This window comes from Oryx dammah, unplaced genomic scaffold (genome assembly GCF_014754425.2).
Source record: "Oryx dammah isolate SB20612 unplaced genomic scaffold, SCBI_Odam_1.1 HiC_scaffold_1, whole genome shotgun sequence".
NCBI classification, from domain to species: domain Eukaryota; kingdom Metazoa; phylum Chordata; class Mammalia; order Artiodactyla; family Bovidae; genus Oryx; species Oryx dammah.
This window is the reverse complement of record NW_024070185.1, coordinates 9841567-9869129: the sequence shown is the minus strand read 5'-3', so window position 1 is coordinate 9869129 and position 27563 is coordinate 9841567. Positions and strand designations below refer to the sequence as shown.

The 27563-nt window shown below is 43.5% G+C and overlaps 1 protein-coding gene across 2 annotated transcripts in view; it reads left to right on the top strand.

The window, feature by feature from the left end:
* Positions 1–27563, top strand: part of EXTL3 (exostosin like glycosyltransferase 3) — a 100223-nt gene that overhangs the window by 32262 nt on the left and 40398 nt on the right. The window contains exons 1-2 of one of the 2 annotated variants that reach the window (XM_040236235.1): positions 4534–4683; positions 26455–26546. The gene's annotated coding sequence lies outside the window, so the exon portion shown is untranslated. Of the gene's footprint in view, positions 1–4533; positions 4684–26454; positions 26547–27563 lie in introns of those variants that run through there. The other variant, XM_040236304.1, reaches the window with a different exon arrangement.

The window sequence follows — 27563 nt, the reverse complement described above, 5'->3', positions numbered from 1 at the left end:
CGTTGCATATTTCCGTAGTTTATTTCTAGTGGTGCATCCCTAGTTTTGTTGAACATGTACGTGTTAGCACTGATTATTTTTACCACCAGAGGCTTATACAGGGTGTGGTAAATTATCGTCCATTACATGTAACTGGATTGATGATCTCTTATGGATGAATATTGTTATGCTTTCTCTCTGGTGATTACTCATCTTTTTAAGTTGTGACTTTCATGGTATGAGGGCAGGATCATGTTTTAGATATTTTGCATTATGAAAGAACTTTGCATACAATTTGATAAGTGTTCAGCTGTTTATTTTCTGATTTTTTAAAAAAGCCTTTTTTTGTTTTATACTGGAGTATAGCTGATTAACAATGTTGTGATAGTTTCAGGTGCGCAGCAGAGTGACTCAGCCATATATATACATATATCCATTCTCCCCAAACTCTTCTCCCATCCAGCTACCACATAATATAGCTGTTTATTGATAGAATGAAAGAATGAACAAATGAGTGAATGGTATATGCCTCCTTCTTTTCTGGGAGCAAGTCCTACTTATAGGAGAAGCTCCATGTACTGTATTTAGACAAGGCTGACCTGCTGCCTAGCCAAGGTTGATTGATCGAGGGGTGGACATGGGACCCAAGTGAGGCCAGTCATGTCTCTTCTGGAATTTAAAAGCTGGAACCAAAGAGAGTGGGCACTGCTAAGTCCCTATGACCATGCTCTAGAAAGCAGACTCATAGGCTCCTGCTGCTGCTGCGTCACTTCAGTCGTGTCCGACTCTGGGCGACCCCATAGACGGCAGCCCGCCAGGCTCCCCCGTCCCCGGGATTCTCCAGGCAGGAACACTGGAGTGGGTTGCCGTTTCCTTCTCCAATGCGTGAAAGTGAAGTCGCTCAGTCGTGTCCGACACTGTGTGACCCCATAGACGGCAGCCTGCCAGGCTCCCCCGTCCCCGGGATTCTCCAGGCAGGAACACTGGAGTGGGTTGCCGTTTCCTTCTCCAATGCATGAAAGTGAAAGTGAAAGTGAAGTCGCTCAGTCGTGTCCGACGCTGTGTGACCCCATAGACGGCAGCCCGCCAGGCTCCCTGTCCCGGGGATTTTCCAGGCAGGAGCACTGGAGTGGGCTGCCACTGCCTTCTCCTAGGCTCCTGCTTGTTGGTACCAAAGGCACACTGAATTCTGTTCTCTGAGTCCTCGAAACAGAAAGAAAGAACTACATATATGACTGTTAAATAGCAATGCAAAACTATGTTGGTTAAGTTCCAAAGTGCAAAAATACACTGTAAAAGGTGTGCAGTATGGAGAGATCGGTGAAGACGAGCTTCATTGTGTGTTCTGTCGCCTTGGCTCTCTTGCTCGAGGGAGCTCCTGTGAATGTAATTGTGTTTCCTAAGTCAGAAATTGCAATGGTTAAGGCAACAGTCCAGGGGAAGAGTCGTGAGGACTTGAACCTGGGAATTAAGTGTGAGACTGTAGAGTAGAGATGGTAGACATCTTGCAGATCAAGGCTTTAAGCCTTGAAAATGGATTTCACCTGCAGGTAAAGAGAGACGTTGAAGATGATGCCAGGGGAGTTCCCTGCTGGTCCAGTGGTTAGGACATGGTGCTTTTACTGCTGTGAGCCAGGTTCAATCCCTGGTCGGGAAACTAGGATCCTGAAAGCCCTGAGGTGTAGCCAAAAAAAAGATGATGGCAGGTTTTGAATTTCTGTGTTAGGTAAGAATGAGTGCATGCGTGCGTGCTAAGTCGCTTTAGTCATGTGCAAGTCTTTGGGAACCAATAAATAAGGGGATTTGAGGAGAGTATAGAGGGAAGGGATAAAGATGAGTTCAGTGTGGAGGCATTAAGTTTAAGGGCCTGGTGAGACAGCCAGATTGTTCTGGTCCAGAATGTTGACTCTGGAGCTGGGGAGAGTTGGGAGTCGCATCTGTGATCGCTTGGTGCCTTCCTCTGTGATCTTGGGCGCCTTCTTTATTTAGCCTCTTTTCTTTTTAAAGATTTTTTTTCTTGTGGATCATTTTTAAAGTCTTGAATTTGTTACTTCTGTTTTATGTTTTGGTTTTTCGGCTGAGAGGCATGTGGGATCTTAGCTCTCTGACCAAGGATCAAACCCACACCTCCTGCGTTGGAAGGCAAAATCCTAACCACTGAACCACCAGGGAAGACATGATTTAGCTTCTTTACATGTCAGTTCCCTATCAGTAAGCTGATTTCACCCTGCAAGGATTGAAATGAGACAGTGCTTACAAAGGGTTGAGCATATTGCCTGGCAATTAAGTGTTCATGAAATAGGTCTTCACAGGATGGTGATGGTATGGTGATGTCTCGGGTGCAGCTGGAACAGACTGGGGCGATGCAGTGAGGAACCTGCTTCAAGGTAGAGATGATGCTCAGAAGAGACAGCGGGGAGGAAAAGAAAGGAGCCCAGGGACTTCCTTGGTGTTCCTGTGGTTAAGATTCTGAGCTTCCTTTGCAGGAGGCGTGGGTTGGATCCCTGATTAGGGAATTTTCCATATGCCCTGTAGTGCCCCCTCTGCTCCCCCCCAAAATCCCAGGTCATAACTAGTTAGTGAGATGAACGGTGTGAGAGGAAGCAATACTGGGAGAGGAGAGACTCATAGGACCCACAGGAGGCGGGTGCTCAGGAGCACCTGGGGCTCCGGGGATGTCGAGACTTCACCACATTTTGGTTGCATATCCTTTTTCTGCCTAAATCTTGAACTGTTGTTGGAATCAAGTAAGTCAACATTTGGGGCAGCAATGTGTTAAGTCACTTAGGTGGAGAAGTTGTCTGGGCTGAGTCCTCCGGGAAGAAGCTACCTGCAGGTCCTCTCTTGTCCGCGGGCACACGAGCCAGCTCCTGGTGATGAACCAGCACCGGGTGAACCAGCCCTGGTTTCTGTTGCGTCTCCTACCACACTGCCAGTCTTGGCGGGCTGTCACAGACCTCTGGAGGAGAGTCCAGACGAACTGTTAAAAAAAAAAAGGGACAACTTTACGCTACTCATAATATTTGGGCAACAGTTTTCCCTATTTTTATTTCTTGCCATGCTTTTAACTTTTAAAACATTTTGATGTTTGCTTCCTTGCCTCCAGCCTTCTTGAACAAAACTGGCAAAAGCTAGAAAGGGGTTGTTTTTGCACATATATGATGGTGGTGAGACTTTGAAGGTTTGAGTTTGTTCTTTGTAATAAAGGGAAAAGAAGAGAGAAGTGTGTGGTGAGGGATAAGGAAGGAGATGTCGGGAAAGAGGAGAAAAGGGGGATCAGAAAAAGGAGGGGCTAATAGGTATGGAGAGAGGAAGTGTGCTCTCTGGAAAACAGGTTGCTAGGTTTTTAAGTTTTGTTTTGCGTATGGAATCCTTGGCCCAAACTGTCCCCTATGGGAAACATCAATCTTCAGGGCTTTGTCCGGCCTCTGGGCTCCCCCAAGAAGGGTGTGTGGATGAAACAGGGCTGCTGTGAGTGGTCTCAGGGGGTTTAGCTCCTCTAAGATACAGACCACCCAAGCACCGGGATCCCAGCCAGCAGCTTCTTCGGGTCCTGGTGTGTTTCCGGTTCCCTGGACTAGAAGTCCCGCCTTTTGGAAATTAGAAACATGTTTTTTAAAAGTTGAAGCAAATTTGATCTCAGCTCATATTGCAGTTATAGATTTTAAATAATGACTTAAACTCATTTTTGAGTGACCAGTAATGATCAGGTCTATCTTGCATGCTTGCTGGGGTTCCTTCTTTTTCTTGGGGGTAGTTGTAGTCACTGCCTCCTGTACAATGTTGCGAACCTCCAGCCACTCTGTCTTCCACATCCAGCGTCCTTCGCCCACTCCCAGCATTTTTCTCCGAAAAGTCTTGTCTTGACTTTGCAAGTGTGAAGGTTGACAAGTCTCTTAAGAGTTGTAGGATGTGTGCACTTTTCCATTCCGAGAGGTTGGCTCTTAAGTATTTCAAACAGCTTCGCCTTTTCCTCTCGGTTGTGGCTGATCACGCCAACACGACTGGACTAAGCCATTGTTTCTGCAAAGCCGCGGGATTTTCTCCCTAGGCATTCTTGCCGTCCGGCCTTTCTTTGTTGTTAAATATTCAGTGTTTCCCAACTCCAGACCTTTTCGGAGAGCGTCAGCTCATTGAAGAAGGCCTTTTCTGTGGGGACGGCTTTAGTTTTAGACCTGAAGTTCAATGGCTGAGGCTCTGGAGTCGGAACGCGTTCCAGGACCGGCGGAGAGCTTTCGCTCTGCACCCCGCGGAGAGGTTTTTCGGAAAGAGTTGGGGCACTGCTAGGAGGCGGGTCTGAGCGCCGAGAGAGGCAGGCCCACGCTTCTTCTCCCCCGGCGGCTCCCACAATCCCCGGCGCCGCCGCTCGCGGACCCTGGGGAGCCGGGCTGCGGGGGTCCGAGGCCTCCGAGGCTCTTCGGGCGCGGTTGGCGGAGCCGCTGAAGCCCTCGCCCCGCCCCTTCTGCCCTCGGGCCCCCCCCCCACACACCCCGGACCCCAGGCTCCCGAGCGCCTGGGTTCGGCCATTTCCGGCGCTGCGCACTTCGGCAAGTTCCGCCGGCACAGGTCGGAAATGGTTGCTCGCCAGCAGGGGGAGCGGAGGATCCGGCGCGGCCTGGAAGGCGGGCTGCAGGCGGCGAGAGCGGCTTTTGGGAACCCGAGTCTCGCGCAGGCGGCAGCGGCTCGCCGCTGAACTGGAAGCCGGTAGGACTCCTGGCGGCTGCGGGAGCCCGGAGCAGCCGGGGCGCCGGCCCGGAAGAGGCTCGTGGTAGGAACCCCGGGGCCGGCCGCGAGAGCCGGGCACCGGGCTGGACCGGGTCTGGCTGCTCTGGGGTCGCGGGAGCCGGGGGGGAGGCTGCTGCCCTGCGTGGCGGGGGCGTGCAGCCTCGGAGTAGGCCTTCCCAGACGTCTCGGGGGCCCGGGAGAGGACCTCCGGGGCCTTAGCCCCCAGCGAGGAGGGTAACTGGTAACGGGCCCCACCCCCGGGGTACAGGGAGCTCTTAACGCGACCTCCCCACCCCCACACGCCCCCTAGAGCCCCGGTTAGCTCGCACCCACCTCCACCTCTTTTTCTAAAGGCTCAGCCTCAGCCATGCAGCCACTTTTGCACCCCAAAGCCCTCCCCCATCCTTTGCCCCCCTGTGTTTGTCCAGCGGCTTATGTAGAGCATCTTCGGTCCACGAAGGGGCATCCGGACCGCCCCCCCTCCCCTTCTGAGCGCGCACACACTTCCACATCTGCTTTCCGCTGCATTCAGACACAGCCGCCTGCAGCTGCTCATCTTGGCCTCTTTTCACCCGGCTCACCTTCTTACACGAGGAGCCCGCAATCAGAATAGCCACTTCCTGCCCAAGGAAGGGTCCGGGCGCTGCTCTTCTGTGCATCTGGGGCTCTGGTACCCAGGCTCTATAGTGACGGGCCTAGCGCTGCTCAGGCGGGAGAGGGGCTGCGGAGAGCGCGTCTACACGACTGAGATCTTAGCTGAGTTATCCCAGCGTGTGGCACGGTGCAGTGTGAATCCCGGCAGGGCTGCTAGACTGCAGAGAGGCTGTTTCTCTTCTCTACCGCTTGAGCCATTGTTATTCGTGGCTCTCAAAAGACTTGACTTTGGTGGATTCTTACCCGCTCTTTTTTTTTTCTTCAAAAATTCGAAAGGGCTTCATCAAGCCCCAAGTTCCACTCCTTCGGAGGAGGAGCAGACACTTGTCCTTTTTTCCCATATGTGATTTACTTACGAAGTCTCAAGTAGTTCACCCTCCAGTTTAGGTAGCTCATTTTTTGAAGGCTGGGCTTCCCAAGTGTTTTTTTTTTTTTTTTTTTTAATCTGTGCGTTGTGGTCACACAGACTGCATTTCCCCCGGTTTCGCTCAGCCAATGTCTTGCGCTCTGGTTCAGTTATTCTAACTGTACTGAGCGGCTGGGATGGTAACCTGGGAGATCCTGATATTCTTTTGAGTGGAGCTCAGCGTTCTCAGCAACTTTTAGCAGGGGGACTTTAAAAGAAAGACGACCCATCTTCTTAAAACTCTTCCTTGGTTCATTAAAAATACCGACTCCTGTGGGAGTTTCCTGTGGGGAGCCTGAGGAGTCAGAAGTAATCAGAATTAGGAGGGAACCTAGTCTGAGTGCTTTCTGAAAGAGGGTTAGAATTGTAGATCTTCAGAACACTGAAAACATGGTTTATTTAATCCTTGAAGATGTAGCTGCTGCTCTGGGGACATATCTACTAGATAAATGATTGACCAGTTTGAGTCTTCAGGTTCCCACCTCTTCCTCTATCAAAGGGGAGAAAACTCTGGCATTTAATGTTCTGCATGTAGTTGGAATCTTTTTGTCATTAGGCTTCAGAGCTTTAAGCTATGAAGAGAAAAGGCTTCCTGCAAACAGGATAGAGAGAAATGAGTCAGGGGTAGAGTTAAGCCTGAGAAGGAGGAGGTTGAATGGATGGCTTGAAGCCATGGGAAGAATGTTGTGGGGATTAGATAAGGAGCTGCCCTTTTCCTCAGGGCTTTAGGCTAGCTGTTGAGTGAAATCACTGAAGGGTGGTGCAGGAGTGGGGCCCAGGCTCAATAAGCTGTGCTGAGTAGGAGGGTCCCTAACTGAGGCATTAACTGGAAAGACTGTCAGGATCTCCCAGGTTACCATCCCAGCCGCTCAGTACAGTTAGAATAACTGAACCAGAGCACAAGACATTGGCTGAGCAAACCCTGGGGGACATGCCGTCTGCTTGCCCACAAGGCGTAGATTAAAAAAAAAAAAAAAAACAGAAACAACATGGGAAGCCCAGCCTTCGAAAATGAAGCTATGTAAACTGGAGGAAGAAATGCTTAAGAGCGTAAATCTCATCTGGGACCTCACAGTGGCCCCCTGGAGGGAGGGTTGGAAATACTGCCTAAAGCAGAAGGAGATTCAGGTTATCAGGAGAAAAATGAAGGTTCCTGTGGATCAGCTGTTGGTAGAGATGTGAATGTCTTTGCATATAATTACTTCAGAGTGAGGCAAGGAATATAAACCTTTCATAAAGCCATAAACCTGTGCACTAATTTCTGCTGGATATTAAGTTTAGCTCAGAAAACTTCTGTTAACATATTTATCTCCACCCTATTTTTCTTTCCTCTTAATTTTTGCAGCTGTTTCTTTTGAAAACCTGTAATGATAGGGTAACTAAGTAAGAAGAAAGGATTTTTCATGTATTTGTAGGTTCCTTAAAAATAGGGGAGCTCAGGCAGATGGAGTTCGAGAACTCATGGGGAATGGGTAGATTCTCCAGTAAGCGTGATCTTTTCGTGCCTGAACTGGTCCCACACTCCTTGTACACTTGGAGTTCTTCAGATCTCTTTGGTGATATTACTAGATGAAGAGAAGCAGTATTAAACTTTTTATAATCCTGGGTGTATCAGAGGAATACAAAGACCTCACTTGGTGACATTTACCTCCTCTGCACTTAGGCTGTAATTTTCAGTCTAGGATTTTGCTCACATGCCCCCCAGATGACCCATAAAATACGGGATGGAGCTGTGGGAAGATGAACTATGTCTCAGCATCCAGCCACCTTTGTGGGTTTGTAACCCTGGAGTACTTTTACAGAAAAGTAGGCAAACTTTTTCTGTAAATGGCCAAATAGAGAGTATTTTAGGCTTTACAAGTGTTCAGCTTTGCTGTTGTAGAGTGAAACAGACATACAGGACAAATGTGCAGCACACGTGCAGTCCATAAGTGAATGATCAAGACGCTCTTCCAGTGTACCTCTATTTACAGAACAGACACCTGGCTGCCGGTGCCTGCCTGCGAGCATCTCCCCTTCTCACACGTTATTGCTTTTGTATATTCCTCTGTTTGACGGGCCCAGTACCTTTTAGACTGACCAGTGAGTGATGTTAATGATTAACCTCCTGGATGTTTGCTTTGTTGACTGTTTGTTTTCTTATTCTCTTATATTTGTCATCATTTTAACTCTCTTCCTCCAACCTCTTTTTAAAATGTTTTTTCGACAAAGGTTTGCTACTGAGTGAGGAATAAAAAAAGAGTGAATTAGATTTGGAATATGCCCTTTATCTGTATAGTAGGAGAGATTCGACATACATCAGTACATGATGGTGGTAAGATTACAGTAATGTCTTAAATTACTATAGTCCTTGTCGATCATGTTGTACTTTCATACATTGTTTCTCACGTAGATTTTGATCTTTACAGTAACTCTGAGAGATAGGAGGCTAAGTGTTAGAATATTCCTTTAAAAAAAATTTATTTTTTTGCCTGTGCGGGGTCTTCGTTGCTGCACAGGCTTTTCCCTAGTTACAGTGAGTGGGGGCCACTGTGTTGCCGTGTGCGGGCTTCTCATTGCGGAGGCTTCTCTTGTGGCAGAGCATGGGCTCTAGAGCACGGGCTTGGCTGCTCTTCGACATGTGGAATTTTCCTGGAGCAGGGATTAAGCCTGTGACTCCTGCACTGGCAGGCGGATTCTCTGAGCCACTAGGGAAGACCCAATATTCCTTTTTGTGAAAGGGAAGGAAGGTAGGAAAGAAAACTGAGGCTTTGGAGGGGTGGGGGGTGGGCATTTAGTTATTTGGCCAGAAGATGTACTAGAAGGCAGAATTACTGACCTGTGTCTTTTTGAATACTTACAGTGATGTGAACCCCCCTGGGCCACCCATTCTAATTTGCAGACTAGTTTTTAGGATGCTTGTCCTTACTGAGCTGCAGTTCGCCTCTCTGGGAGTGTCGCCTTTCGGGGCTGCGTAGAACAAATCTATTCCTTTTACCTCTGACAGTTCTTCAGATGCTGGAAGATAGCCATCATGTTTCCCAGACATGAGTTGCAGATTGGTGTGCATGGATCAGAAAAGGCCTATGCGTACAACTGGGCTGCCCAACTTACATTGGATGCCAGTTCTTAGAAATGGGGAGATTTCCACATGAAAATCTCTATTTCTGGTTGTCTTGAGAAAAAGAAGCTTCAGTGTTGTAGAGGTCACATTTCTGATGATAGTAGTCTCCTTTAGGGCCTACTTAGGTGGTGCTAGTGTAAAGAACCCATCTGCTAATGCAGGCGATGTAAGAGGTGCACGTTCAGTCCCTGGGTTGGAAAGATCCCCCGGAGGGAGGGCATGGCAACCCAGTCCAGTATTCTTGCCTGGAGAATCCCATGGACAGAGGAGCCTGGGGGGCTACGGTCCATAGGCTCCCAAAGCGTTGGACGTGACTGAAGTGAGTTAGCATGCAGTCTCCTTTAGATGCCAAATATCCTGTCCATTTTGCTAAAGTCTCTGCCTACCAGCTTCACTCTTGTATTAACTTCACTCTCAAGTCCTCTGTGGTCCTTGAGATTACCGTCCTGTTTCCTGGGTCTTCTAGTCCACAGACTGTCGATCCTCATTCCCTTCAGATGTTTCTTATTTGACAGTTTCAAACCCCCTGACCTATTTCTCAGTCCTCTGCCCTGCATTCACTTTGATAATGTCCCTCTTTAAAAAAAAAAAAAAAAAAGAGCAGCATACAGTATTCAGTATACAGTGTCATCTAACAGAGTACAGGGTAGGGGGGGACGCTTACTCTTTTGTTTTTGACACCATACTTTGTTAAAAAAAAAAAAAAAGACCAAAAAAAAAAGGTGATAATTTTTTTTTCCCTAATCAGTCTTATATATTAGTATATATGTAATTTTTTTATTGGAGTATAGTTACCTTATACTGTTGAGTTAGTTTCTATTATACAGCAGAGTGGATCAGCTATATGTATATGTACACTCCTCTTTTCTGGATTTCCTTCCCATTTAGGTCACGACAGAGCATTGAGTAGACTCACTGAAATGATGCTAATAGTCACTGAAATTACAGCTCTGTGTGTGTGCGCGTGCTGTTGTTAAACTAAATTATTTCCCTGTAGTTTTGAGATCCAAGTGCTCAACTCTGCCTTTATTGGCTTTATATGTACTTAGATATTCCAGACTGATAAAATCTTGTTTTGTATCCTGGGTTTTTTCCACCCTTGACTTACTCTTCCCAGTGTGACTTCCTTTGTTTCTGAAGTAGAGCAAGAACATTGTGCCATATAATGGAGAAAATAGTTGATGAGGACCCTAAATTATTATTAACAGTGGAAAATTAAGGGGGCTCTTAAAAGAAAGCATTATGCTTGACATTTTGGAGGTGAAGCAAAAGGAGGTCTTGGGGATGGCCTTGCTACCTTGAGTTTATATGTTGGTATTATTTCTCCCCCAGTGAGCCAGTGTGTATGTGCTTTCTGTGTGCACGGCAGTGGTAAGTCAGTGGTATCTCAGAATCTAAAAGGATCTTGAGGTCCTTTAGTTGACCCTTTTTGGTGCTAGTGGTAAAGGACCTGCCTGTCAGTGCAGGAGCTGTCAGGTGCAGGGGTTCGATCCCTGGGTCGGGAAGATCCCCTGGAGAGGGGCATGGCAGCCCCTCCAGGATTCCTGCCTGGGGAGTCCCATGGACAGAGGAGCCTGGTGGGCTGCAGTCCATGGGGTCACAGAGAGTCGGACACACGCATGCAGTCCACCCCTTTACTTTATGGGTTAAAAAAGGATAAGAAGCATTTGAGTCAAGAAGGACTGGAATTGTGAGGTTAAGGGTCCTGATGACTCTTAAAGATGGTTAGTTATAAAAGGATGGCAAAATTGGAGTCTCAAGTTTAATTCAGCCATGAAGGCTGAAGTTGGATGCCCAAGTCATAAAGCTGATTTAGGTTGCGCTTAGCAAACTGCTGCATGAGTTTTCTGTCTTATTTAGGGAGGCCTGGAGCCCTAATGATAGGAATTGTATGCCTCCATAGCATAAGGTGAAAGTCCTATTTTCTTGAGAAATGGAAACTCTTAGAGAAATTAGTTTATGCTCTAGGCACTTGCACATCAAGTTAACTGTTCTGGAAAGATTCTTCAGCAAAATCCATCTGAAGATCTTCTTAGAAAAACAAACAAACCAACCGGTTTTTACACCTCCTCCTCCCATACTGTGGAATCTGTATTTTTCACAGTTGTATTGTGAACATTTTCCTGTTTGATTGAAACTGATTGGAAAGCTTATTAATAATCATATTAATGACATGGACTTATCATACTTAATATTTAAACTTCCTCCTAATTTTGGACATTTAATTTATAGCTGTTTCTGTTGAATGCTTGGTGATTGCATGTTTACAATACAAATCTTTGCTCACATAGAATGCATTCCTAGAAAGTGAAATTGCTGAGTCAAAGATGTGAATATTTTATGGACTTGTTACAGATGGAAAATTTCATTCTCGAAATTAAATCTCAGTTCGCATTCACGACTCTTTCTTACAAATAACTTCTGGAAGTGGAATTGAAGAGTCAGTGAAGGCAGGTTTCAGGGCTTCTATTGCTTCAAGCCTAACTGTGTTTCAGAAAGGAGAGTTGGTACCTGCTCCCAGCACTGGGGGTGTGGGGATGTTTGCTTTGATCCTGGTTGGTGCCACATACTGTAATCTTACTGTCCTTTGCTGATTTATAGGTGGAAAATGTCACTGTGTCCTGTTTTAAAGATACATTTCCTTGATTTTTGAGAGGATTAAGTATTGAAAAACGTTAAGCCTTTGGCCCCTTCTTTTTGTGTAGCTTCCTGTTTATTTCCTTTGGCTATTATGGTATTGCTTTGCTTCTATTAATGTAGTGCTGTGTTGTAAATGCCTCCCCAGTCTCTTCACTGAATTGCAACTTAAAAAAATAAACAAATATCAGAAGCCTTTGATCCCTTTGTCATCAAGTTTGTTGAACTTTTCTTTTCATGGATTCCATTTTTTCATGGATTCCATTTTTCCTTGGATTCCAGGACAAGTGGCTAAATTTATCCTGAAGTGAAGTTTCATTTATGTTTTCCTGTTGTTCTTTTTGTAGTTTCATTTATTACAGTTACCTCTCAGATTCATCTGGGACTTATTTGGGGTTTTGGTTTGTCATGCAGGAATTCAGCTTAATTTTTTTCTAAAAAGCTGATTGTCACATGGGACAATCTAATGGGTGCACTTTAAAGTGACTGCAGGGAAATACCATCCTCCTTAATTATGAGAGTAGTACATGCTTATTATAAATGAATGAAGGCGGAATGAGTATTTTAGTAAACAAATCATGAACCCGTGGGTAGCGGGGTACAGGTCTGGCCCCTGGGTTTGTATCTGGGCTCCTTACCTTCTTGTTGTATGGCCTTAAACAGGTTACCTGACTTTGGGATTCACACTTACTTTTCTTCAAAGTAAAGTAGAAAAAACAGGCCTATCCCCCAGATGGTTGACGTGAGGATGAGATGAGATAGTATGTGTAAAGTACGTATACTGGAGGGTGTTGTAAATATGAGTACAGTTACAACAAGTGGTAGGTCTATAGTGATGACAGATGAAGACACCCCACCCGGCCCATGTCTTCCAGAAGTCTATGCTGTAGTCTGTAGACTTTCTGCGTGAATAATGTATATTGCTCTTTGGCTTCCTTAGTTGTCTGTAATTACATGGATTCAGATGTCATCAGCCTGAATGAGGACTGTCATCAGTTCTTTGTTAGACCAGTACTTTTGAGTTTGTGTGTGTGCTCTGCAATAAAGTCACCTGGAGCTTTGTCAAATGGCAGGAACTTGAGCCCCATACTTGGGAATTCTGATTCAGTTACTGTTGGGCGGGCCTGGGTTTATCTTGTGAAAACATTCTGAGGTGATTTGTGCATCTTGATTTTGTATTACCCTAGTTAAAAAGTGACTTGTCAGACATGATTTTGATTTGTGGGATGTTATCAAACTGGTGGGAGGGGAAACAGTTAAAGGAATTGGCATAATTTTCCAATCAAGGACTTATCCTGGAGTTGAGACTTCTGGGTTGAGATTTATTACTGACTAAATGCAGCAATATTTGACCTAGGTTAATGAAGAATGTTTGTTTGTTAGTACACTATATACAGTTGAGCAATGGAAGGAATGCTTATTTTGTGTCTGCTAGGGGCCTTTGTGGACTTAGAAATCTGCTCTTGAGCCCAGGGTTTACTTGTTTTTCCTTTTTTCAAAGTCCTATAATAAAGGTGGCTCATCTCCGTGGTTCTCTGTGGTTGTGTCGTAATCTTGACTAGTAACTCAGTATCAGTGCACAACTGGTTTTTCTCACCTGATTTTGGTTTTTAATTACCAACAGCTTTCTGTTTCCCCTGTTTCACACCCAGGTCACATTTATCCAGTAAATAGACTATGGTGGTTGTCTTGAGAAAAGCACACATTGCTCTCCTGTAACTTGGGAATTGCCTACGTTCAGTTTTCACAAGTCGTTCTTTATCAGCAGTTAGCTTCCCTGAAAAGTGCATTTTGTTGTTTTGAATGATAGAAGAGAGAATTCAGAATCTTAACAGTAGTGCTAGTATGAGGAAATTTGTTTTAGTTTAATTCATTTAGCTTATTAACATCCTGAGTTTTAAACTAGGTAGTCTTCCTGGAACAGGCTGTTTGTCATGCTTTTGCATAGCAGGAAATCAGGAAATGATGTTGTTTGGTGTCGCTACAGAATTTAAAAAAATCTTTGAAATACTGCTTTCAGCAACCTTATTGAAATGACTTTTGTGCAGAACTCTCTCTATGTAGTTTGAAGGGCCTGTGGCCATGGCAGTAATAGCAGCAGTGTGCACCTGGGTTGTGATAGGGCTCTGCCTGCTTGATGGGCCCGTGTACTAACTGCTGCGTGCACAGACACACAGGTAGGTCGTTGACTTTGAGCACGTTGTTTTCTTGTTTTGTCTAGCAGAGAAATCAGTATGAATGTAGGGTTGACATTAGGTTTGGAGTAGTATTACTGTGTGTGTGTTAACTATAGCTGTCATTACCTGTGTACAGTGGGGCTGTAGTCATCTGGGTAATTTAAAAATAATTTATGCACGCTGTGCCTGGGCTCTCTGTTCCCTGAATTAACATCACAGGCAGTTTATCTTAAATGGTTAAGACATTAGTGAGTGTGGGCCTTAGAGTAACTCTGCTTTGAGTCCAAGTTTTACTCCATATGGATGCCCCTGGGCAAATTTCCTAACCTCTGTGCTTTGGTTTCCTCACGCACGTGGTGGGAATGCTTGTAGTACGTACTCCATAAGATTGTCATGAAGTTTACATATGTGAAGGAATACAGCCGGTCGAACCTAGCACATGCAGACATTCAATGGATGTTCACTGTTGCCACAGTTATTTGATAGATTAAAGGCAGCTGAAGGTTTCATTTGGGGACATCTGGAGGAGGATCTCGCTTCTGGCCCCAGTCTCCCTCTTTGCGTTTCAGATATATGCATAATGCAGCCCAAGTTTTTTCTCTCTCATCCAGTGTTTTACTTTAGCTCAGTTTAGTTTTTTTTTTTTTTTTCCTTAAATGAAGAAAACTGTACAACTTTGTTGAAAGACATTAAAGAAGACCTAAATGAACAGAGATATGCCAGGTCCATGATAGGAAGTTTGAATATCAGAGTATTTTAGTTGTGAAAGAAGAGAAGTTGAGTCAGTAGGATGGTTATACTATCAACAGACTCTTGAAAGCAGGGTCCTCACCGCTGGTGATGTTCCCACTGAGACGGAAGCAGTGTTAGAGGAGAAGGCGCTCAAAGAGGAGGTGATGGTAGAGGCCACCGGTATGTTCAGGAGAAGGAGGGAGGAGGCGAAAGGACAGGACAAGGACACCTGGAGTCCTGAGAACTCTAAGCCCCAGCCGACTCCTCAGCGTATATCCTGGACCTTTGACTTGAGTTACTTACCATTTCCGTTTCCAGGAATGTAACTAGTTTCAAGCCTTCCAGTGAATGGCTAACAGATGAAGAATTTCCATTTATCAGCAAAAATATTTTGGTTAAGGAAGGAGTAAACAGTTATGGCATCAGTAGAGATCTGAATGGTAAATGTCTGTACACGATATTTTGAACTTTTCCCTCTTTACTGGGAGAAGACACTAACGGAACCTCCTTATACGCAGAGATGTACCCTTGCTGCCATTGGAACATTGATGTCTGTGTTGCTGAACACTGGAGAAGGGAGATCAAGATTAGAGAGGTAACTTTCTTAGGCATCCAATCAGGGGGTGCTAATTGAAGCTGATGGCAAACTCCAGTAAATAAAGATAGGGAAAAAGAAAAGAGGACAAGGGATAAACCCCCAAGGACAAACTGTACTTAAGGAGTGGTGAAAGGTACCGGAGGATGAGCTGCTGAGGTGGAGGACCAGGAGAATGGATGAGTAAATTATATGAAATACAGAGTAACTTAATATGAGACATTGGGGCAGGGATGAGGATGACAGAACTGTTTGATAGGAGAAATAAAGGTGTGACTAAATGGAGAGAATGAATGTTCATGCTTCTAGATAAGATCAACAATGTTAAAATAACACTTCCCTACCTAAGAGTGATGTATTAATAATTTAATTCTTTTTATATATTACTGAATTCCGTTCACTGTTATTCAGTATTTTTGTCTTATACTGATGAGAGAGATGTATCTGTCGTTTTGTTTTTTTGGTGCCTTCTTTGGTTTGGGTATCACGGCTGGTAAGATGGACTGGGAGGTGTCCCCCCACTCTGGAAGAGATTGTATATAATAGATCATTATGTTGGGTTGGCCAATAAGATGCTGTGGAAAAACCTGAGGGAACTTTTTGGCCAACCCAGTGCTTTAAACACTTGGTAGAAATTCTCCAGTGGAAGCCTTTGGGGCTGGACATTTCTTTTGGGGGACATTTCTTTTGTAATTTTAAAATTACAAAGTCAATTTGTTTAATAGTTGTAGGACTATTTCCTATTGGGTGAGTTGTGGCAGTTTGTGTTTTCTGAGGCATTGGTCCATTTTGTCTGAATTGTCAAACTTAGGTGTGTTGAGTTGTTCCTCAGTTCAGTTCAGTCACTCAGTCGTGTCTGACTCTTTGCGACCCCAAGAATTGCAGCACGCCAGGCCTCCCTGTCCATCACCAGCTCCCGGAGTTCACTCAGACTCACGTCCGTTGAGTCGGTGATGCCATCCAGCCATCTCATCCCCTGCGTCCCCTTTTCCTCCTGTTCCTAGTCTTCCTTTATTATCCTTTTGATGCCTGCAGGACTTGTGTGATATCCTGTTTCATTCCCATTGTTGGTGATTTGTATCTCTTCCTTCTTTGTCAGTCTTGAGCAGGTTTGTCAAAATTGTTGATGAACCTCTTCATTTTATTGAGTTTTGTCTTTATGTTTTTTATTTCATTGATTTGTCCTCTTTATTATTCCTTTCCTTCTGCTTACTTTGAGTTTATTTTGTTCTTGTAGGTTCTTGAAGTAGGAGCTTAGGTTATTGATCTGAAATGTTCCCTCTTTTCTAACATAAGTATCCATCTATCTATAGTATCTTACTTCATCCCCACAATAAGGCTGGAGGTATGTAGGGATTTTCAGTAGGAAATTATGTAATATTCTTAAAATCTCAAAGCTGAGTTCTGAACCAGAGATTCTGGCTGCAAGTCCAGATGGCCTGCAAGCCTCCTCCTAGCTGTGAAAGTCTCTCTTTTTATTTTTCAGTGTTTCATTTCCCTTGAACCAAGACTCCATAGGCTCTAAATCTCAAACTTGTTTGAAAATGAAAATGTAAACTAAGACTTTCAACTAGTATAATTATTTATTGAGCAGTGACCTGGCACCCAGAACTATGTGTTATTTTGTAGAGGGGTTTCAAAAGTGGTGAGAAAAATAGTTTCTGCATCCAGTTGGAGAGAAAAAAGTTGCTTAGATGAAACTAAGCAACAGTTTAAGTTTGTCAGGAGAGTGATACTGACAACCGACTGTTGTGGTTAAAAAAACACTTTCAGAGGTAGAAAATTTGGCAAAGCAGGTGAACTGATGGTGTATGAAATGAGAAGCACAGATGCTTAATGAGCACAAATTGTTGACCTCCAGTAATAAAGGGTAAATAAAAACAGTAGAATGACATTTTATCAAACTGTCTTTTTTTTATTTTAATAGCATTCAGTTGGATTTGTTCCGTTAATTAATGCTGAACTGCAGCGGCAGACTCAGAAATCTTAGTGGCCTGAGATAACCAGTTTCTCACTCTTCCCTGTTCAAGTGGCTCTCTCCAGTGCTGACCCAGAGGGCTGGGTTGCTTTTAATCTCGTCACTCCATAGTTCAGAGTTTTTCCCTTTCATTCTCTCAAGTAGTTGGGGGAAGAAGAATCCATCCCTGTTCTTAAGAGCCTTGTATGGGAAATGATACCTTGCTTCTTCTCATGCTTCCTCTGGCAAGAACTAGTCTTCCAATTCTAGCCAAACTGTAAGGCAGAGAGGGAGATGGGGGAGAGCAGATCATACTCGTGGAGTAGGAACCGCCTCTGCCATACCGTGAGTGGTCAGCTCTTGGGAAACAGATGCCCTCTGTGTTGTTGGTGGGAGGATAAATGGCCATCTTTCTAATAGACAATAATTTAAAAAGTAAGATATTCTTGCACTGACCCATGTTAAATTTTTTTTTCTGAGGAGATACCTGTGGATGTGTGCAAAGATAGCTACAAGAATAGTTGTTATAGCTTTGATTATAATGAAAAAAAAATTGAAAACAAATGTCTAACAAAAGAGGATTGGTTAAACAAATTATGTTTCTGTCTTCAGTTATTGACCATCATATGGTATAGCATGTAATGATGTGGGTCATTAGACTGTTCTTGTTATAATTGGGAAAGATCAGATTACAGAAAAGAACATATGTCCCATTTTTGTAAGCATGTTTATTCATGCATAGAGTAAAGACTGGAGGAGGTCTCTGGCTTTGGCAAAATAGCAGACTAGATTAATATAAACTCCTTGCAATACAATGCATATTTTGCTTTCAGGAAAGAAATTCTCATTAAAATTAAAAAGTGGAGTGGGGGCAGGAGAGGTTGGGGATTTAAAAAGCATCTGATGAACAGTCTGATGCTGTAGTCTCTTAGGGTGTTTGCCAGTTTTGGTAACTTGCAGTTTAGTTCCCACAGAAATAAGAGAAAGAGCCTTGTGTCTGTGAGTGTCAGACAGACACCAGATGAGAGTATGGATCTTCAAAAGGTTGAACACTGGCTAAAGGAATGGGTAAACTAGAAAAAGATAAAGTCTCTGTTAGCAAGATCCAGAACTGGTTCAGAAGGGAATATTCACTGAGAACTCAGAACCATTTTCCCTTCATATGAGTTTTGTGTTCAAATTTACATTTCCTTGTGGCTTCTGGGAGACTCTCCAGACTGAGAGATCGACATAAAAAGCAGTCCAAAGCTGATGATAATAGAATCAGCAGACAGAAGAGACTCGGCATATGAACGGCAGGAACAGAAAACGTGAGAAAGAGTAGGTGCTATCATAAAAATAAGGCAGGTTTTTAAAAAGGAGCCAGCAGAACTTCTGGAAATGTAAAATAGTCATTGAAATCAAAACCCAGTGGTTTGGATAAACAACCCCTTAGGCACAAAAGGGAAAATTAATGAGTTAGATCAAGAGTTGGCCACTGTGGCCTGTGGGTTAAATCTCGGTTGTGGTTTGTTTTTGTACAGCCTGCATGGTAAGAATGGCTTTTATATTTTTAAAGGATATAAAAAAGAGACAACTGAAAATATTCTACTTAGACTGGATGTGGCTCCCAAAGCCTAGTATGTTTACTCTCTGGCTCTTTACTAAAAACATTTCCTGACCCCCCAACTGGGTAGATAACGAGGACATTTCAGATGGTAGCACAAAGGATAAAAGAGAGAATACAGAGGAAAGGTTTAAAGACATGGAGAATGGAATGAGGAGGTCTGACATATGTCATACCTTCAAAAAGGAGAGAATGAATAACAGGTCCTATACAAAGAGTTAATGACTAAACAAACAAACAGATAATGATTGAACATTTTCTAGAATAATGAAAGACGTGCATCTTAAGAACCAGAAAGTTTGAGTGCTGAGCATCCCACTCACCACCCACTCCTGCCCCCTGCTCCAGATTCCACATGTCGACACAGCAGAACTCTAAAGCTGAAGAGATCTTACATACAGCCAGCATGAAGAGTCAGGTTATCCACAAGGTACAATAGTTAGACCGACATCTCACTTCTCAGCAACAGTAATAGAATCCAGACGATTCTTCAGTTGGTGGAAAAGAATTACTACCCTAGAAGGGTGCATGCAGTTGGATCCTTATTTAGGATTTAGGGTGAAATAAAGTGTTTCACATAAAATTTACCACCAACAGACTCTGACAGGAGGAACTACTTTAGGAAAAAGGAAATAACCAGAGGGAGGGAATGAAATGTAAAAAGGAGTGGAGCTCTGAATAAGGAGCTTGGTAAATATGTGGGTGAATCTAAGCAAGCACAAATCGCATTAATGATAGTAAGGGCTAATGTTGAGTGGGTAGAAACATGGTGGAGCTAAAATAGCAGTCAATATTGATGTAAAGTCAAGAGAGGTCATCATAGGTAAAGTCGTTTAGTTGCTAAGTCGTGTCTGACTCTTTGCAACCCCATGGACTATAGCCCGTCAGGCTCCCTTTTCCATGGGATTGCCCAGGCAAGAATACTGGAGTGGGTTGCCATTTCCCTCTCCAGGGGATCTTCCCGACCTAGGGATCGAACTCAATGAGTCCTGCTTGGCAGATGGATTCTTTACCACTGAGTTACCAGGGAAGCTCCAGTCATAGGTAAAGATCTTTTATTAATTGAGAAGAGGGACAGAATACTAGAGATAATGTTAAACTTTCAACTAAAGTCATAAATTGAATATATAACTTCCAGACTGGTTCAGTTCAGTTCAGTCACGTCCGACTCTTTGCGACCCCATGGATTGCAGCATGCCAGGCCTCCCTGTCCATCACCAACTCCCGGAGTTCACTCAGACTCACGTCCATCGAGTCAGTGATACCATCCAGCCATCTCATCCTCTGTCGTCCCCTTCTTCTCCTGCCCCCAATCCCTCCCAGCATCAGAGTCTTTTCCAATGAGTCAACTCTTCGCATGAGGTGGCCAAAGTACTGGAGCTTCAGCTTTAGCATCAGTCCTTCCAAAGAAATCCCAGGGCTGATCTCCTTCAGAATGGACTGGTTGGATCTCCTTGCAGTCCAAGGGACTCTCAAGAGTCTTCTCCAACACCACAGTTCAAAAGCATCAATTCTTCAGCACTCAGCTTTCTTCACAGCCCAACTCTCCCAGCCATACATGACCACAGGAAAAACCATAGCCTTGACTAGATGCACCTTTGTCGGCAAAGTAATGTGGTAGAGGGTTTAAAAAAACATAACAAACTTATCAACTAAAAGTTAAGAAAGAGATGGGAAATAGAAAAAAGTGATAAGTAACCCCCCTTCCAAAAAGACTGTTAGTAAATCTTAACGTATCACAAAAGTGTAAGTAGATAAAACACTAGTTTAAAGTCAAAGGTTGTTAAATTAGAGTTCTATTAAAAGAATGAAATCTTGTTCTCAAGTGTTTCTAAGGGGCACCTAAAATACAAGGAAAGACATGGAAAATTTGCTGGGAAAAGAATGGAAAAAGTTAAGCTAGGCAAATATTAGCTGAGAGCAGAGTGTCTGACCAAGTGGCAGGCAGTGCCCAAATATCCATCGAGAGTTCAGGGGATAAACAGAGTGGCGGCATATACCCACCATGGAATATTATTCAGTCAAAAAGAAGGATGAAGTTCTGTGCTGCAATACAGATGAACACTGAAACATGCTAAGTGACATAAGTGAGTTCCATAAGGACAGATATTGTATGGTATTCCTCATATGAATATTTAGAAAAGGCAAGTTCGTAGAGACAGTAAAGTAGAAATTACCAGGGCCTGGGATTGATTACATTCTTTACAGCCAAAGATGGAGAAGCTCTATACAGTCAGCAAAAACAAGACCGGGAGCTGACTGTGACTCAGATCATGAACTCCTTATTGCCAAATTCAGACTTAAATTGAAGAAAGGGGGGAAAACCACTAGACCATGCAGGTATGACCTAAATCAAATCCCTTACAATTATACAGTGGAAGTGACAAATAGATTCAAGGGATTAGATCGGATAGGGTGCCTGAAGAACTATGGACGGAGGTTCATGACATTGTACAGGAGGCAGTGATCAAGACCATCCCCAAGAAAAAGAAATGCCAAAAGGCAAAATGGTTGTCTGAGGAGGCCTTACAAATAGCTGTGAGAAGAAGAAAGTGAAAGGCAAAGGAGAAAAGAAAAGATATACCCATTTGAATGCAGAGTTCCAAAGAATAGCAAGGAGAGATAAGAAAGCCTTCCTCAGTGATCAAAGAAAAGAAATAGAGGAAAACAATAGAATGGGAAAGACTAGAGATCTCTTCAAGAAAATTAGAGATACCAGGGGAACATTTCATGCGAAGATGTGCACGATAAATGACAGAAATGGTATGGACCTAACAGAAGCAGAAGATATTAAGAAGAGGTGGCAAGAATACACAGAATTATACAAAAAAGAGCTTCACAACCCAGTTAATCATGGTGGTGTGATGACTTTCCTAAAGCCAGACATTCTGAAATGTGAAGTCAAGTGGGCCTTAGGAAGCATCACTACGAACAAAGCTAGTGGAGGTGATGGCATTCCAGTTGAGCTATTTCAAATCCTGAAAGATGATGCTGTGAAAGTGCTGTACTCAATATGCCAGCAAATTTGGAAACCTCAGCAGTGGCCACAGGACTGGAAAAGGTCAGTTTTCCTTCCAATCCCAAAGAAAGGCAATGCCAAAGAATGCTCAAACTACTGCACAGTTGCACTCATCTCACACACCAGCAAAGTAATGCTCAAATTCTCCAGGCCAGGCTTAAACAGTACATGAACTGTGAACTTTGAGATGTTCAAGCTGGATTTAGAAAAGGCAGAGGATCCAGAGATTGAATTGCCAACATCCGTTGGATCATAGAAAAAGCAAGAGAGTTCCAGAAAAACATCTACTTCGGCTTTATTGACTGTGCCAAAGCCTTTGACTGTGTGGATCACAACAAACTCTGGAAAATTCTCCAAGAGATGGGAATGCCAGACCATCTGACCTGCCTCTTGAGAAACCTGTATGCAGGTCAGGAAGCAACAGCTAGAACTGGACATGGAACAACAGACTGGTTCCAAATCGAGAAAGGAATGCATCAAGGCTGTATATTGTCACCTGCTTATTTAACTTATATGCAGAGTACATCATGAGAAATGCCAGGCTGGAAGAAGCACAAGCTGGAATCAAGATTGCCGGAAGAAATATCAGTAACCTCAGATATGCAGATGACACCACCCTTATGGCAGACAGTGAAGAAAAACTAAAGAGCCTCTTGATGAAAGTGAAAGAGAGTGAAAAAGTTGGCTTAAAGCTCAACACTCAACATTCAGAAAACGAAGATCATGGCATCTGGTCCCATCACTTCATGGCAAATAGATGGGGAAACAATGGAAACAGTGTTAGACTTTATTTTGGGGGGGCTCCAAAATCACTGCAGATGGTGATTGCAGCCATGAAATTAAAAGATGCTTACTCCTTGGAAAAAAGTTATGACCAACCTAGATAGCATATTAAAAAGCAGAGACATTACTTTGCCAACAAAGGTCCGTCTAGTCAAGGCTATGGTTTTTCCTGTGGTCATGTATGCATATGAGAGTTGGACTATAAAGAAAGCTGAGTGCCGAAGAATTGATGCTTTTGAACTGTGGTGTTGGAGAAGACTCTTGAGAGTCCCTTGGACTGCAAAGAGATCCAACCAGTCCATCCTAAGGGAGATCAGTCCTGGGTGTTCATTGGAAGGACTGATGTAGCTGAAACTCTAATACTTTGGCCACCTGATGCAAAGAACTGCCTCAGTGAAAAAGACCCTGATGATGGGAAAGATTGAAGGCAAGAGGAGAAGGGGACGACAGAGGATGAGATGGTTGAATGGCACCACCGACTCAATGGACACGACTTTGAGTAAACTCCAAGAGTTGGTGAGGGACGTGGAGACCTGGTGTGCTGCAGTCTGTAGGGTCACAAAGAGTCAGACACGACTGAGCGCCTGAACTGAACTGAACAGGGAACTGGGAGGTAAGTTGCTGCCTCCTGGTTACAGAGTTTCTGCTTGAGGTGATGGAAAACTTTTGGAAATGGTAATGATGGTTGTACAACATTTTGACTGTAATTAATGCTACAAGCTGTACTCTTTAAAAATAATTAAGATGGCAGTTTTATGTTGTATATGTTTTATCACAACAACAAATATTTTTTTATAAAAGCTGAGTGACTGATACTAATATCAGCCAGAGTAAACTTTAAAGCAAAAAGTATTTCTAGGGATAATGAGAATCTCTACATAATTATATTCCTTCTAACTGCCTGACAGAAAATATGCCATCTCTTGGGAAAATTGTATTTACTACTGTGTTTATAGTACTTTTAAACAATGTCTAGAACACAGTAAAAAAAAAAAAATCTTAAGATTGCAAAGAAACAGGTAAACAGGATGTACAGTCAAGAGAAAAATAGTAGAACAAAGTCTACAGGTGCACCAGACAGTAAAATTAGATAAGGAATTTTATTCTTATAAATATGCTAAAGAAAATAGAAGAGGTGGAAAAAATAAATACATGAAGAATTTCAATAGAGAAATGGAATCTCTAACAAAGGACTTAATGGACATTCCAGAACTGAAATGTATAATGCCTGAAATTAAGAATTTATTGAGTGGAATTAACCTTTAACTAGATACAGCAGAAGAATGGTGTGGTGAACAAAATCAGATCAGTTGAAATTATTCAAGCTAAAGCTTTACTAGATGAAAAAAATACTGAGTATTGCAGAGTTACTGAATCGTTACTCTGACTCAAAGTAATGCACAGGATACATTGATGGGGAATTGAGATTAGGCAAAATGGTTTGTTATGGTCCAGTATTAGGGTGAAGACAGTAGAATAAAGGAAGGGATAAATGCACACATTGTACATTATCATTATAAATATGTTATTACTATAATAATTATAGTAAGAATGGATATAGTTTGGCAGATCTAAAAATAACTCCAGGACTTGTAGCCAATAATAGACTACAAAATTGAGATTCTGTGCAGGGTGATTTTTACTATCTAATTTTTTATAATAATCCTGAACGTGAGTGTTTTACTTATGAAAAAATCGCAGCTCATCATGGTTAAGTGACCGTCTTAAGAGCTTGCTAAGGTGCGATTTGATCCACGTCTAGCCAGGAGGTCTGTACTCTTTCCTGTATATCACATTGTTTCTAGTTTGTAAAAGGGGAAGAATGTAGTATCTTGGGCAGATTTTAAAGTTTCTGTAAAGACGGAATATTTGGAATCATTAAGTGGCTATGCTGTGTCCTAGAGGAGGTAGCCGCTAAATCTTGTCTGACTCTCTGTGACCCCATGGACTGCAGCACGTCAGGCTTCCCTGTCCTTCGTGATCTCCCAGAGTTTGCTCAGATTCGTGTCCATTGAGTCAGTGATGTCATGCAGCCATCTCATTCTCTGTCACCTCCTTTGGGAGCTGGAAATGCTGGTCTGCTAGTGCAGACCAGAAAGGCTAGGGTGGGAGTAGTAGCTTTGGGGGTTGAAGCCATCTGAATGGATGGATTCATTACCAGATTATGTCAGAAGCCTTAGGGAGCACGTTTTGTTTGAGGTAGGACCACCAGTGGGTGCCAGCAAAGCAGAAGGGGACGAGTCAGGGAGACAAGGCGGAATACCAGAGAGTACAGTGTCACGGGCAACCAAGGGAAAGTTGAGAATTCGTAGAATGGGAAAGTGATCGGTGATATAATTCATTTATTTAACAGATGTTTACAGAGAAGCTAACCATGTGCCTGGCACTGTGCTGAGACCTGGTGATACGGCAGTGGTCCAGGCAGACAAGGTTCCTACCCCCAACAGTGAGGTTTTGTTGGGAAAGATAGGTAATAAAAAGTCAGGGAAGAGATATCATGAAGGAGATCAGTAGGTCAGTGCCAGAAAGTGTCAGGGGCTAAGAAAGGCTGCTTTAAACGGGGATATCAAGAAGTGAAAATCTGAAGGGTGAGGAGGAGTCAGCCAGAGAGGAGCCTGGGGAAAAGCATTTGAGACAGAGAGATCAGCAGGTAGAAAGCTTCTGAAGCGGTTGAGAGCTTGGGCGGTTGGAATTGAAAGGAGGCCAGTGCAGCTCAAGTTGAGCAAGCACGTGTGGCAGGGACGTCTTGTGTGAGAGAGAGAGTAGCTTGGTGGTCAGGAGCTAGGGCTGCCCTGTGGCTCAGCTGGTAAAGGACCGGCCTGCAGTGCGGGAGACCTGGCTTCGATCCCTGGGTCGGGAAGATCCCCTGGAGAAGGGAAAGGCTACGCGCTCCAGCATTCTGGCCTGGAGAGTCCCAAGGGCTGTATACAGTCCATGGGGTTGCAAAGAGGCGGACACGACTGAGCGACTGAGGAGCTAGTGATGAAGGACCTGGCAGTGGAGTGGGAGGGCACTGAACACTTAAGGAGCGGAGAGCCACGGTCGAACTCAAAGTTTAAGACGGTGCTTCTGGCTGCTGCGTGCAGAAGGCATCGTAGGGCGCAGGCTGACAAGTTGGGCGTTCAGTGCCGTGGCAGGTGACAGAATCAGTGAGGCGTGTGCGCTGCATGTGAGTTACGTCGGTGAGGAGACCGCTCCTCATCAGTGTTTTCCTGTGACTTTTATTTCTAGATCCTAGTACCTTCACTGTCATCTTCCAGAGAATGGCAGGAGAGATTCCAGGTGTTTCTGTGTTTCTTTTGTGCTTGAAGTGATGGATTTAGCTGTTTGGGAAAGACAGTTCAGCTTCAGAGCACTCATGACACTTTTGCCTAATTGCAGTAAAAGAGATGGAACTTGATGGGGGTAGAGATTTGAGAGTCAATGTTGAATTACTGGTTTCCATCAGGGCATTTGTTTCTTTTTCCAGTTCTGTTCACTGTAAGTTGGTGGTGCTAGCGATATGAGATGGTGTAGTCAGTCTCCAGGTGACTTTTTAAAGACATTTTGTTTAGACTCTGTATAGTTTATTTCTGAGTTTTTAATATGAAAAATGTTAAACACATATAAAAGCAGACCCACGTGTCTCCCCGTCATTCAGTGTCAACAGCAGTCTGGCCGTGACTAATCTTGTTTCACTGATACCCCAGAGTTCCCACCACCACCCTTGTCCTATTTATTTTTAAGCAAATTCCAGATAAATCGTCTGTAAATATCTCAGTATATATTTGTAAAAGGTAAAGACTTAAACCGTCTTTACATTTTAGTGTTTTGTTTTCTACATTTTAGTGTTTTGGTTTATTCCCACATAAACAGTTAACCATATAGCTGGATGGTTTGCCTTTGAGAGTGCCAATTTATGCTTATTGTCCAAGTGTATTTATTGATAGGACCCCTTTTCACTTAAAATACTGTCTCCATTTGAACAATAAATTCTGTGACGCCTTGTATACATGAGAAGCCTTTTCATAGTGGACAGTAAATAAATTCTTCAGTATTGAGTATTTTCCTAATAGCTTGTCACCTCTCTCTCTCCTATCAGGAGAGCAAGCCCCGGAGTTCACTGTTTCAGGAGATGACACACTGAAGTGCAGTGCTGCGTGAGTCAGAGACAGGAGGGGCCTGAGCCACCAGGTAAGCAGGGGATGGGGCAGCCAAGTTGCCTGGATCTTGCCACTTGTTTTCCTCCACCCCATCCTTTCTTTGTTAGGATTTGCTCATAAACGCAGAGCACATTATTTTATTTTGAAAACAAAAAAAGGATATTTTAAACATTTGAATTAAAAGGATAATCCTTTAGAAATATTGACCTACATGGATATTTGGTAAGCTGCTAAACTAAATTACCCAAGTTTAGGTTTTTTCCATGATTGATTATTATTTGGGTTTTGTTGTCCTTATCTCATGGTCTGCGTACTCAAACCTCTTAGTAACATTGTCATCACTTTCTATTTTTATCTAAAAGGAGAGATGACTCTATCAAACATTTAATAGTTATACATGGTTAGCAAAGGTGGAAGCTAGAGAGAGTGACTGAGCATCCATAAAATACCCCTTATTTTATACTGTCTTGGGGTAGTATCCTTGCTGTTGGTCTGTGTCTTTTTAGGCTAAAAGTAGTTCCCTGAGGTCAAAGACTATTTTACATCCTAGCTTCTCCCACATTTATACTTAGCATGTCTTAGACATGAAAAGAGTATGATGAATACTCTTTAAAGGAAATGAATGAAGGAAATTGGAGGTATTTTTGGCATGAAGTAAAGTCTCTTAGTGGTGTCCAACTCTTTGCGACCCCATGGACTGTAACCTATCAGGCTGCTCTGACCATGGGATTTTCCAGGCAAGAATGCTGGAGTCGGTTGCCATTTCCTTCTCTAGGGGATCTTCCTGACCCAGGGATCGAACCCAGGTCTCCTGCATTGCAGGCAGACGCTTTACCATCTGAGACACCAGGGAAGCCCTTTTTTCTTTTTTTTTTTTCTAGATATACTGAAATTGAGGAGAAAGCAAGTGCAAAACTTTTATAACTTGTGATAGTAAAGTTTGGTAAGAAAAAAGGACTGGGAATGCTGGTTCAAGATTTATTAACCTGAAGTATCGCCCTTTATTTTTATAGCAACACAGTGTATTGTTATCTCCACGCATTTATCT